Source organism: Poromitra crassiceps (genome assembly GCF_964638095.1).
Source record: "Poromitra crassiceps genome assembly, chromosome: 8".
NCBI lineage: Eukaryota > Metazoa > Chordata > Actinopteri > Beryciformes > Melamphaidae > Poromitra > Poromitra crassiceps.
Window position 1 is genome coordinate 41,448,081 of NC_139629.1, and position 12,520 is coordinate 41,460,600.

A 12,520-nucleotide genomic window follows, 5' to 3' on the forward strand; every position below is an offset into this window, starting at 1 on the left:
AGATGCTCAGATGCAGATGGTGAGACTGCACAAACCTTCAGCTGCAGCAGCAACAACACAGTGAATGCAGCTATTTGGCTAGCTACGTGCTAGCTGGCAAGCTAGCAGCAAAGTTAATTCAGACTTCCTTGTTTGGAAGACGCGTTCTTCAGCTCTTCTTTAAAACGGTGCACACAAAAACAATCGTGTTTGGACGCTTCAAATGCAGATGCGTTTAGAAAGGGAAGTTAAGTTGGGTTTTGTTGCTCCTCCGAGTGGATCTCTTTTAGAAAAGTCTTGCACAGGACAGGACAGGACACGCAGTGAGTGGATATTTTAGCACAGCTAGCAGGCTAAGCTAGCTGGGTCATTCAATAGAGTGGGAAAACCAACGAGCGAGATGCACTTGCGCGCAGAGACGAGGGCCTTCTCTCCAGTACCAGAGACTTTGCGTCTTTTCCATTCAGAATGAAGACTTGGTTTCAGTCAATAAGCCCACTCGGGCATGCAGAGCTGTTTTATCCCAAGCAGGCAGGCAGCTGTGACGGTCGGCTGCGTTCTCAGTCCTTTCTTTTGACAAGGAGAGCGAGCGTGTAGTGCTGAACTCTGTTTGGCCCTGACCAGCAGCCAATCAGATCTCATGCTACCTTCATGTGCTCCTAGTAAACTCCTATTTCCCAGTGGGAAGCCTCTGGTAAATTCCCACTACCAGAGACGATGGATTATATTCCGTCATCTATATGCCACTAAAGTGGTCAAATACGACCCGTAGGTTAATTCGAGTGTTTATGGAAGTCGACAGTCAAATACTTTTGAATCATTTGAAAGTAACTGTGTGGACCCGTCAGGTTAACAATACATACATAAGTGAACTCGACAGAAAGATGTAAATTCAACCCTGCAGAAAGTAGAATGCAAACCTTGCTCTCAGGTACATGCGTTCATTCATAGGAAAATCAGAATGTTGAGCCTCAGCCATTTGCCTCAGTTTAAAGTAGATTTACGACTGAGTCCAACGTGTTCAAGATAATCTGTGGCATGCTTCTTTCAGTGTTGTCCACCACTGCCTCCGATGGACAATAGCTTGTATCACACTTAGATATTAATATAGATAGATAGATAGATAGATAGATAGATAGATAGATAGATAGATAGATAGATAGATAGATAGATAGATAGATAGATTGATTGATTGATTGATTGATTGATTGATTGATTGATTGATAGATAGATAGATAGATATCTGATCGATCGATCTACTGGGTTTATTCACTGTCAATACGTGCAAACCCAACACAAGTGTCCTCCTCTGAAGGTTTAATGATGTGATTATGGCTGGCAACGTGTGTTTTTCTTTTATGTTCTGTTTGTTTGGCTGTTTGTCTTCTGTTGAACTGAAAATTCTAATAAAATGCAAGTGAAAAAATATGGCATGTTTACATAGGCCTAAGTTGGAAGTAGTTTTCTTACTTTCCCCAGTGAATGTGTACATTGACATTACATGAAAAGCATTATATTTATGTCTGCATCTGTCAGTGGGCCATCACGATAAGAGTAGGCATACTGTGTTCATGAGGACGGAGGAATATGTTATACTATAAGTAAAATGATTATGACTGAGGAATAAGTGGATCAGCACCGCAATTATACAAACGGCTCTTCTGTCATCTTCACTCTTACGTCACGAGTCACGTGGTCAGATCACGTGACACCCCAAACTACCCGCATAGCATGGCAATGCATGATGGGAAAGTAGAATTATACATTATCGAGCCAAATAAAACGGACTTTGATTTTAAATCTTGTAGTATACGGTACGCCTTCATGATATTGGTAGGTTGATGTAAATATTGTGTGTCCAGCCCAGTTCATTGAGTCCAGTTAATTTGCGGGCACCGTCTTACAGATGTGCCTGTGTGTGAGTGACGCCTCTGTGTCTGACGTGTACAACTCATACTTACCTGGCAGGGGAGACACCATGATCAAGAAGGTGGTTCACCTTTGGCGAGGCTCAGCCATTGCACTTTCGGCTGTGCTGACCCGAGCGAACGGCCCTGGGACCATGTGACGTGCAAATGACTGTAAAGCTAATTGGACTAGGCTCTATGAAGCAGAAATGTTAGATTGTGGGAGGGGTAACCCAAAATAAACAGAATATTAAGTAGCCATGCGTTTGACCGGTCCCATGGCACCATCTAGTGGATGAAGAAAGGAATGTCAGTTCTGTATAAGCAAATAAATCCTACTACATAATTCATGTCATGATTGATTTACAAATATCCCCCTATTTTAATGATTGATTTACAAATATCCCCCTATTTAATTATTAAGAAATATACCCCATTCAATCATTGAGATTCCACAACTCTGCTTTGTTGTTTTTAAGACTTATGTTGTTTTTAAGACTTAAATATTTCCAAGGCTGATTAAATTTACTGTAACATTCATGTTTATGTGTAAAATGATCTGGTGAACGATCCCCTTAGGGGGGATGTCCTATCTCATACAGCACCGACGCCCTCTCTCATAAGCAAGAGGAGCGTCACATCATGGAGTCATACGCCATACTCAAACCGTCTATTCTGATTCAATAAAGGTTGTTAAAATTATATTAAGAGTCTCTCATGATTGAAGTGTAGTCGTAGACTGAATTTCAATCATGGAAGACCAAATAAGGCATTAATAGAGCACCCCATGCTGTCATACCCTTCAGCCCAAATGACGTCACTAAATGACGTCACCATCTCCGACGTCACCTTCTCCATGACGTCCCAAATGACATCAGTTATGACATCATAAATGACATCATAAATGACATCAGTTATGACATCATAAATGACATCAGTTATGACATCATAAATGCCCTTTTCCCAAATGACATCAGTTATGACATCATAAATGACATCAGTTATGACATCATAAATGCCCTTCTCCTCCCCAGATCACCACCAATGTCATGACTCCTGTTGGAAACAAATCCCCTTAGGGGGGATGTCCTATCTCATACAGCACCGACGCCCTCTCTCATAAGCAAGAGGAGCGTCACATCATGGTACAAATATCCCCCTATTTTATGATAAAGAAATAAACCTCCAATCAATAATCAGAATCAGAATCAGAATCAGAAAGACTTTAATAATCCCCGGGGGGAAATTGGGACAAATCACAGCTGCTCGTTCACAAAACACACATATCCTAAAATAAATACACAGTAGTAGTGCAATAGTAAAATAAGCAGAATAGAATAGAATAATTGAGATTCCACAACTTTGTTACTGCAACACTGACCACTTTATGCTGTATTCAAATAATAAAGAAATAGTCAGAAATATCAACTACAAATAAAATCACTGTCAGTACTAAAAAACAATATAAAAACAACATAGTACCTGATGTAGGAGCAATGGAAACACTTAAGGTGCAATGTGTTTGGCTCAGTTAAAGTGCAGTTTGTTATGCTCACAGCTGGAGGCAATAAGGTGCATAGAATGAAGCAGCAGTACATTACACAAAACATTTGCAAAACTTTGAGGCCATTTTTCTCAAAAAACATAGTTTGGAAACAGTCAAGACATAAAGAGGTGTATCTCACTTAATCTTTGGAGTACAATGATGATTTTGATATCACCAGAAAGCTTAAATTCTCCTCTTTCCAACATTGTATAAAACTCAAAATGTGTTTTGGGGACAATGTGACTAATTTTGACAGAGCATAAAAGGTGTCAGCAGTAATTTGCCCATAATTGTTGCAGTGTCCACACACAGGCCAGGGGAAAAGATGAGAAGGGCACTAAAGGGCAAGTGTCAGCTTCTGAGGGGCAGGAGAAAGACCATTTCAAATGTCCTCCTCAGGGACCTGGGACTGTGAGGCCAAAACCTGGTCCACCGCCTTCTGAAAGTCAGCCAACGTCTCAAAAGTCTGGAACGCCAGTCCTTTAGAGGTGGAAGCTTTCACCTTTTCACAGTAGGTTTTTTTTCTGTACTTTTTGTGCCCTTGAGTGGACTGGCCACACAGTATACAGGTGTACAGTTTCACTGTTTTCTGAGGTCCAGTACCACTGCGCTGCACTTTAGCCGCCTTGTACAGTGTGGATTGGGCTGGCTTGATGGCTGAGGACGGCTGTTGTGGCAGGGAAACAGAGGCCTGTAGCTGGCGATGAAGAGCTGGGTGCAAGGTCACCTGCGCTGCACTTGGCTGAAGGAGGACAAAGGAGGGCTGGAGTCCTGCTGCTGCTGTGCCCACCGGTGTGTGTGACGGCTGAGGGAGCAAAAAGGAGGGCTGGAGTCCTGCTGGTGCTGTGCCCACCGGTGTGTGTGATGGCTGAGGGAGCAAAAAGGAGGGCTGGAGTCCTGCTGCCACTGTGCCCACCGGTGTGTGTGATGGCAGGGTGGGGGGTGCAGCAGAGAAATGGTCGTGCCTCCGTTTCAGGTTTCTGGTCCCTGCCAATGATGGAGGGACCTCATACTGTACTTGAGGCCGACTGGTGTGCGGCCTCTCTTCTGGAAGCTCTGCTGATGTGGGTTGGCTGGTTCTGGAGAGACTTTGGTGACGTCGGAGGAGAGCCAAGCCTTGATCAGTCACATTTTTGGCTGACAGGGCCTCCTGTCTCCTGATGAACACCGCAACAGACTTTAAATTAATCTTCAGGATTGGAATCCCAAGTTTGCAGAGTTCAGGGTCATCAACAGTCACTCTCTGCTGCACACGCTGGTAGAGCGTTGTGATCTGCTTCTTTGGTGGGGACCCTCGCACCTTTTTTCCACCACAGTCAGGATGGAGCCACAGCTGTTTGATGATGCAGTACATTAGCCGGTTTTTTCTTGAATCCAGCAGGTGGGCGGCCGAAAACCTCTTGGTGAACTTGAGCTTCTGAACCAGAGCTGCCTCTGCAGGATCACCGTTGGTTCGTCCGTACCGCGCATTACCCCAGCGTGCTCTGTAGAGGCTGTCAAACTGCTGGATGTTGCGATCATGGAGGTCAAGCTTGCACCATGCACTGATGACTCTCTGCCTTGTAGAGTCACTGAGAGCTAGCTGGCCCCCCTCCAAGGCAATCTCGACCAGAACAGCGCTCAGCTCCTCCACGTACTGGTACCCGGGGAGATGATTTGGACCGCACACATCCTCCACACATGGATCCAGCTCAGGGGCCACAACCTGGTCAGTGAGACGTAGGTTCTTCCTCAGTGGAGTCAGACGGTCGCTCTCACCGTCAGAAATGTAGCCCCGATCATCCTCCACAGATTCTTCCACGTCAGCAGCCACCTCATCCTCGTCCTCCTCGGTCGCTTGAAGCGTCTCTCTGGTCTCAGCATAATGTTCTGTCACGCTGAATGGCTCTGATGACTGGGAGAACAGGTACTCCAAGCCGATCCGCTCGTCCCCAGCAGGAACAGGAGGTCGGTAGTTCACCTCCTCCACCTCACCAAACAACTCCTGGCACCTTTGGTTGAGGCGATGTATCAGAGGAGACACGTACACCATGTGCTTCCTCCCCTTCTGACCTTTCACGCGGTCCGACTCCCTGTCAGCGTTCCATCGGGCCATGCCACTGAGGAGATAGACCTGGAAGGGGACAGCAGCACAGTGGGGCCCTGGGATCATCCTGGGCAGGAAGCAGTGGAAGCCCTCCAGGCTGTTGTTTCCTCTCACTGTGGTGTAATACGGCAGGCGCACACCGTTACGGGTGGTGTGATGGGTGATGGTGTACATGTCTCTTCCTGGTGGATCTTGCATGCACTCGAGGTGTTTCTGCTGGTTCTGCCACACTCTGTCGATGGCTGCCGCGTCCTTGAACAGACTGACCTGGTTTTCGTCCATCCCCGCCGGTCCCTTGAGGGTGTCGATGATGCTCTGCACACGGGCAAAGGTCTCCTGGGCTCCGACCGTGATCCTCCTGACATGATGCCGCAGATCGTATCTGCTGACGTGCAGTTCAATGATGTCAGCATCAGACAGGGAAACATAATGTGAGTGTCCTGCCCGTATAGCCTGGATGAGCAGCGCCATGTCATCCTTGTTGTACGCGAACACAGCAGCCGAGAGCGCAGACATAAAGAGGGCGTACTTTGGATGGTGATCTGTTCTGAGGGCAGCGTCGAACCGGCAAATCCAGTGGAAAATGTCCAACCGCACAATCATGCCGCTCTGTGTCCAGTCATCAAACATCTGCTCCAAAGTGGTGACACCGTACATGCGACAGCAGCCGCGGTCCGTGTACATGAGCTCAGGAGGCGCCTCTCCTGCCCTCTTGTACCTCTCCATGAGACCTTTAGCCATCGGCCTGATTTTGTCCAGAGATTCCTCACAGGTGAAGACAGACATGAGGATCTGGCTGAGCTCATTTGCCACGTTGGTGCACCATTCTGCAGTCCCTTTTCCGGGTCCAGAAAGTTTCCTGCAGATCTTAAACATAAAACAAAGGGAGTAAAAAAAAATTATGCACCTTTCTTTATTACCATTTTATTTTGTTTAATCATGTATTGGCAATTATCCTAAGCATTATAATTGTTTAATTATTGATCATGCTATTATATGTACAATACTGTTTTCTGTTTACCAGTGTTTTGTATCTCTTAACATGGAATGTCCTTATCCTAACTATTTTCCTACTATGTTTCAGATTCTATTTTTCCTACTGTTTTAAGCTTGTATTTTACCTGCCCTGGGACTACGGGTGGAAAATAGCATTTCTGCTATAACCTGGTATGATGCATCTCTCCCAATTTTATAGGGTTAATGTTCTTGTACACTGTCCCTGTATTAAAAATAAAGAAATTCAAACTGTGCACCACACCAACTGTAATTGTGCAATAATCTCAATAATACTAATTACAACTGTGCAATAATTAATCTACAATACATACACTGCATTATCTATACTGTTATTACCACTGGAACTAACTTTATCTGCAGGATGCACATACTATATACACTCACTTTACTTCGATTGACTGTTTGTTCAATTAAACATGTTCCCCTCGTAAGACTGTGTCAAAGTTACCTTCCTGGTGGAGTCGTATTTGAGGACTTTGCCAAACGTGGACATGATCTGTGTACGGTAGTCCTCAATGTTTTCCGCTTCAGAGAGGAGGAAGGCTTTCCTCAGCAGCCTTGGCGACGGCAGCACCCTTCTTGGTGGCGGTCGCTGAAACTGATGGCCCCCCAAGGTACCTGGAGGCAGAGTGAAGAAGAGAGAGGTTAATGTTGTCACTTATTTTATATGTAACTCTGCTTTTATTTTGATCTGCTGTGATCACATGGCACCCCTGTAAAAGAGACTGACAGTTTGCGGTATAAATAAAGGATAATAATAATTGAAATGATCTAAATCTGACTGAGCATTGATTTCTACATAGACTAAACACTGGGAAAACATACAACTCAAATCTGACTTACTTATGATCCCACCACGCTTGTTCATCTGGCAGAGGAGTGTGGTATAGAGGTCTTTCCTCTGCAGATACTCTTCACAGTGGCTCTCCTGGACCTGCCTCCACACCTTGGCCATGGTGTTGCCCTGGGTGCGATCCCTCAGCAGGCCAATCACCTGCTTGTCAACGCCGCGCCTGCAATTAAGCACAATGGGCCCTTTTCACAGCTGCCATTTTGTGTCTAAAAGGCAGGGTAAACACAGGTGCAACCAAAACTCACTAATTAGGGCCCCAGCACTGGAACACCTAAATGGACTGGAAGTTGGAAGCCCTAATTAAGGATTTGGTGCACCCTGTGTTACTTCCTGCCTTTTAGACACAAAATGGTGGCTGTGAAAAGGGTCTATCATGTGATGCCAGTGAAACTATGTTCTCTAGCACAACTGTTTATAATGCAAAATATTGAGTCGAGTTGAGTAAACTTTACAAACTGTAGTTTAACATAAAAACATGAAAACAATGTGCGATACACACATAAATACAGTGAATATGTATTGTGAAATGAGGTAGACACTCACATTAGTGTTAAAACAGCAGGAAAGACTGCTTGGTGAGCTGGACTGAGCTGGTTTAGGATGGACGCATCCCACGCCAGGAAGCGGCCGATGGCATATTCCTCGGACTCCTTGGCAGCTTTCCTGCACGCGTTACAGGCCAGGACCTCCGTCAGCATGGAGTACCAGCGAGACATGTGGCAGATCTGTCTGACCGTTTTGGAGTAGCCGCAGCGGTACAGAAAAGCACTCTTGTCCGCACGCGCAGGGCACTCGGACCTGGGGCATCGGAGGCTGTAGGCCCACACGCCTACCGGCCTCCACAGGAACAAGCTGCTGCGGAAGAAGCTGTCTGCTGTTGGCACTAGTCCCCCTGTCACCACTCCAGGACGCTCAGGGGGGTGAAACCACATCCGGTCATCCTTAAGGACCTTCCTTCTCCTGATGTTGCCGTGCTTGTCCTCGTACGTCATCTCCCTTTTGAAGAGCCCTCTTTCGGCATCCTCTTTCAGCCACTTGACATCCGCATGGGGGAGCCCATTTGGAGCAGACTCCCACATTTTGTGCCAGCCCTCAAATTTCACCTGGTCGTGTAACAAAGACAAAACCTTGATCTACCATTCACTCAGTGCTCTGACTGTGAAGCTGTTCTTGTGTTAAGCTGCACATCTTACCTCAGACTGAGCAGTTGCTGCTGCTGGGGGTGCAGTCCCTTCGCTCGGCTGTGGCGCTGCAGGTGTCACTTCACGTGTCCTCATATGCTGACCAGCACGAGCTGATGGAGGAGCCTTAAAAAGATTGAGGTATTACTACAAATTGGATAAAAACAAATAAACACTGGACTAAAGTTCAGCGCTCCGCACACTCCACAGACTTGCAAGACCGACTTTCAAGGTAGCATTTATTTGCAACAGATCATCATAGGAACAACGCGTTTCGCAGATGCTTCGTCAGGGTCATACTATTGTATTACCGTACTACAAACGTTTATGTCAATATAGGGCAGGGCGATATGGACAAAATCAAATATCACAATATTTCTGACAACATACCTCTATATTGTGATGATATCGTGGGGAGGGCTATAAGTGCTTTCACAACATATTTACACTATGAGAGTTTTGATAAATAATCATCAATAATGCCTATATAAAAACTGGGTAAAGGCAAATAATAGAACAGCGAGACCAGTCTGGTAAGTCAAAATCCTAGAGGATATCTAGTCTCATATCACAATATCGATGTAATATCAATGAATTGTCCAGTCCTATGTTAATAGGGTCGGTGTGATCTACGTACTCGTGGTTTTACGGGTGACGGTGGAACAGAGTCTGTCTGCGGCTGCTGTGGAAGGTCTGGTTGAACCTCTCTCTCTGGAGACGTCGTCAGGTCAGCATGACCTGAAAGAAAATGAGGACACAATCTTATGTGTTAAAAAAAAAAAAAAAAAAAAAATGCAATCCCAAAATGAGCTTCAACAATCCTCAGTGTTCTTTTGTAGCTTATTTGAAACAGTTTATATGAGGTTTATGTTGTAATTACATTAATTCAAGCCATCAATAAAAATAAAATAAATAAATAAATAAAATGGATAGACCTAATCGTTCAAATGTGTCCAGAGCTTCAGCCAGCAGAATATCATCTGTACACATGCTGTCATCTTTGGACGCAGAGGAGATGGAGGCGACACTCGCTGCGGGAGGGGACACTTCCATGCTGTCATCTTTGGACCCCGAGGAGCTAGATGATGCAGTCGCTGTGGGAGGGGCCACTTTTCGCTGCAATTCCTGTGAAGCAGTTCAAGTCTTGAGTTTTATCTTATGAACCGCCCCCTGCTTTTTACTTAAGGTAGCTTAACTTACCTCTGCCTCTTTGGTGAGAATATACAGCCTGAAGCGCTTGATCGACTTGGATGTGATGTCTTGCTCCTTCATGACAAGCCACTGTCTAACAGAGTAGAAAGCCTCCTGTGCCCTCTTGCGCTCGTGGTCATTTCCAGCCTGAGGATCAGCTTGAAGGCACTTGTGGAGGCTGTACCACTGCCACATCTCCTGGAAGGTGAAGGACTTGAAGCGGCCCTGGCCATAAATGGCCCTGTCCACATTCATCTCCAGGTGGCAGGAGACTGGGGGGAATAGCTGCACATACTTGAGCAGGTAGTCTTTCACCCACCCATTTCCTTCCAGTTTCCTGTGTTGTTGGTGGCTTCTCTCCTTCACGTGCTGATCAAGTAGACTACAAAATATATAAATATACATTGAAGTAAATCAAAACAATCTGTATAAGATTGGATTTGTTTGAGTGTAACATACTCACTATTTAGTGTATCCGACATCATTTTCTACCAGCCATTTGAAACTTTTGCCACTGTATTTGCCTAAGGTCAGGATCAGCTGGCCAAGATACTGATTCTCCTCCGGGGCTGCAGTAGTGAACAACTGGCAGTTCTTTTTAGCTGAAGAGAAGAAGAAGAAAGCATATAAGTTCTGCAGTGGGTTGGCATGCACAGGAGAGGTCAGGTGTAAATCATGTTGGTCATGCTTCTATGATACTAATGCAGAGATATTACCGTCCTCACAAGCTGTCGTCTGATTCCTCCACCTGCTGTCGTCAGATATTTGGGTCTGCTTTACCGACCGGCATGCCTTGGCCTCCTTTGATGTGTGCAGGACACATTGTTGCCTGGCCGGTGGCTGGCTTGTGTCATGGATGCACAGGACAGGCATCAGTGGATCCATCGCTGTCGCAGAAAAACATTAAACTCTCTGTTTTGGGACTTTAATCCTTGTTTGAACATCAAAAGTGCACAAGAGTTTTGTCAGTACAGACCGGTCACATCCTAGACACAACCTGACCACTGACGTCCATTACAGACTATATTATTTAAGTCAAAAATGCAGTGTGTAATAGGTAGCCTACATATCATCATACACAGTGGGGTGTCAATATACTGTACATATACATGAATGTAATGACATGCATAATCCATCTACCCCATGTGTGCATATTCACACACACTCTCTCTCTCACACACACACACACACACACACACACACATGTAATGACACACACTTGCAGGAGGTAGTGATGAGGACAGCAGAAATATTCCTGCCATACTAACGTTAACTCTAACCCCTGTTCACTGTACCTGTTAGTTACAGCCTAATTTATACTCTGTCTCTCGACATACTAACGTTAACTCTAACCCCTGTTCACTGTACCTGTTAGTTACAGCCTAATTTATACTCTGTCTCTCGACACTTTGGAAACCGTTGACACTTTTTAGGTGTCGCTGAGCGTGTCACCCGAGCAGCTACCGAGCAGCGCGCGCCTCCAGCTGCCTCTCTCTCCCGCAACCAGCACACAGCATAATTCTATCTCAGAGGAGAATGTCAAAAGACAATAAATGCAGCACCCTGAGCGACACTTTTCTTTGTTGTCAGGCGACGGTACCGTGTCAATCACTCGTTTTCTTACCTTTTCGATTTCCGCGCTCCTCCATCCTCCAACCTTTGACAGGTATCAAACACCGCGAGGGGCGGGGCCTGGGGGAACTGTAGAATCTATCCAATGGGCGCCTCGGAACTGACTGCAGACTGTAGAATCTAAACCAACGGGCGGAGGGTGACTGTAGAAACTGTAGGATCTGGGCCAATGGGATGGCTGGAATTTTCTACATTCTACAGTCCCGTGCACTCTGCTCGGTTTGACGTCTGCGAACTCCCCAAATGTGGGAATCTCAACTGCATAATTTGTGGTAGTGGGGGACTGCGTTCGCGCTCTCCCCCTATATTTATGTGAAAAGAAAGTAACACCGATGGTGAATTGGGTACCAGAGTTTTCATTATGCATGAACTGTGTGTTTAACTTAGTTTTCTGATAACCTCATGATGGTTTCCTTGATAGGCAAATTGATTGATGACAATTTGACAGAATTTTCTTGATAGACTTTCTGAGCTCTGTATCTGCACATCACCAAAGAAGAGAATATCTGCAGTCAAATTCAGAGAAAGATTTAGTGGCATTCATCAAGTAGGCCTACTAGAGTTGCCAAAGGATCAAATACAGCAAAGGATAAGCAAATTACACGAACACGATTAGAGCAATTGGAGTTGGATCAGGTAAAACTAACTACATTGTAGACTGTAGATTGTAAAACATGTTCCTTCATTTTCGATCTTAACAGCAGGTGGCGGTGTTTTAGCGCTGACGTCAGACCCCTTCCATCTCTGCTGCTAGCAGAACAGAGAGAAAATAACTGTTTGTAGAGTGGATGGTGACACCACGGAGAGAGTCCAGCTATATTCTCATTCACGCCGGTGCAACTAAACTGGTGCTTTTTTACGTCTTTATTTCATTATTGCGTTAAACACGGGTTATGTTATCTCTCTGCAGAATGTAGAGGCAAAAAAACAACATCCACCAAGTCTGTTCAGTCCCCATTACCCATCGTGCACTGCGCGTGATAGTTGAATAGCCTATTTGAGAACAAATCATGATAATATAGAGTCCTAAAATGGTATAAACAGTAATGCGTGTTTAACGAAATAATAAAATAAGACACAACAAAGCACCAGTTAGTTGCACCGTCTATGAGAATAGTAGCTGAGTGA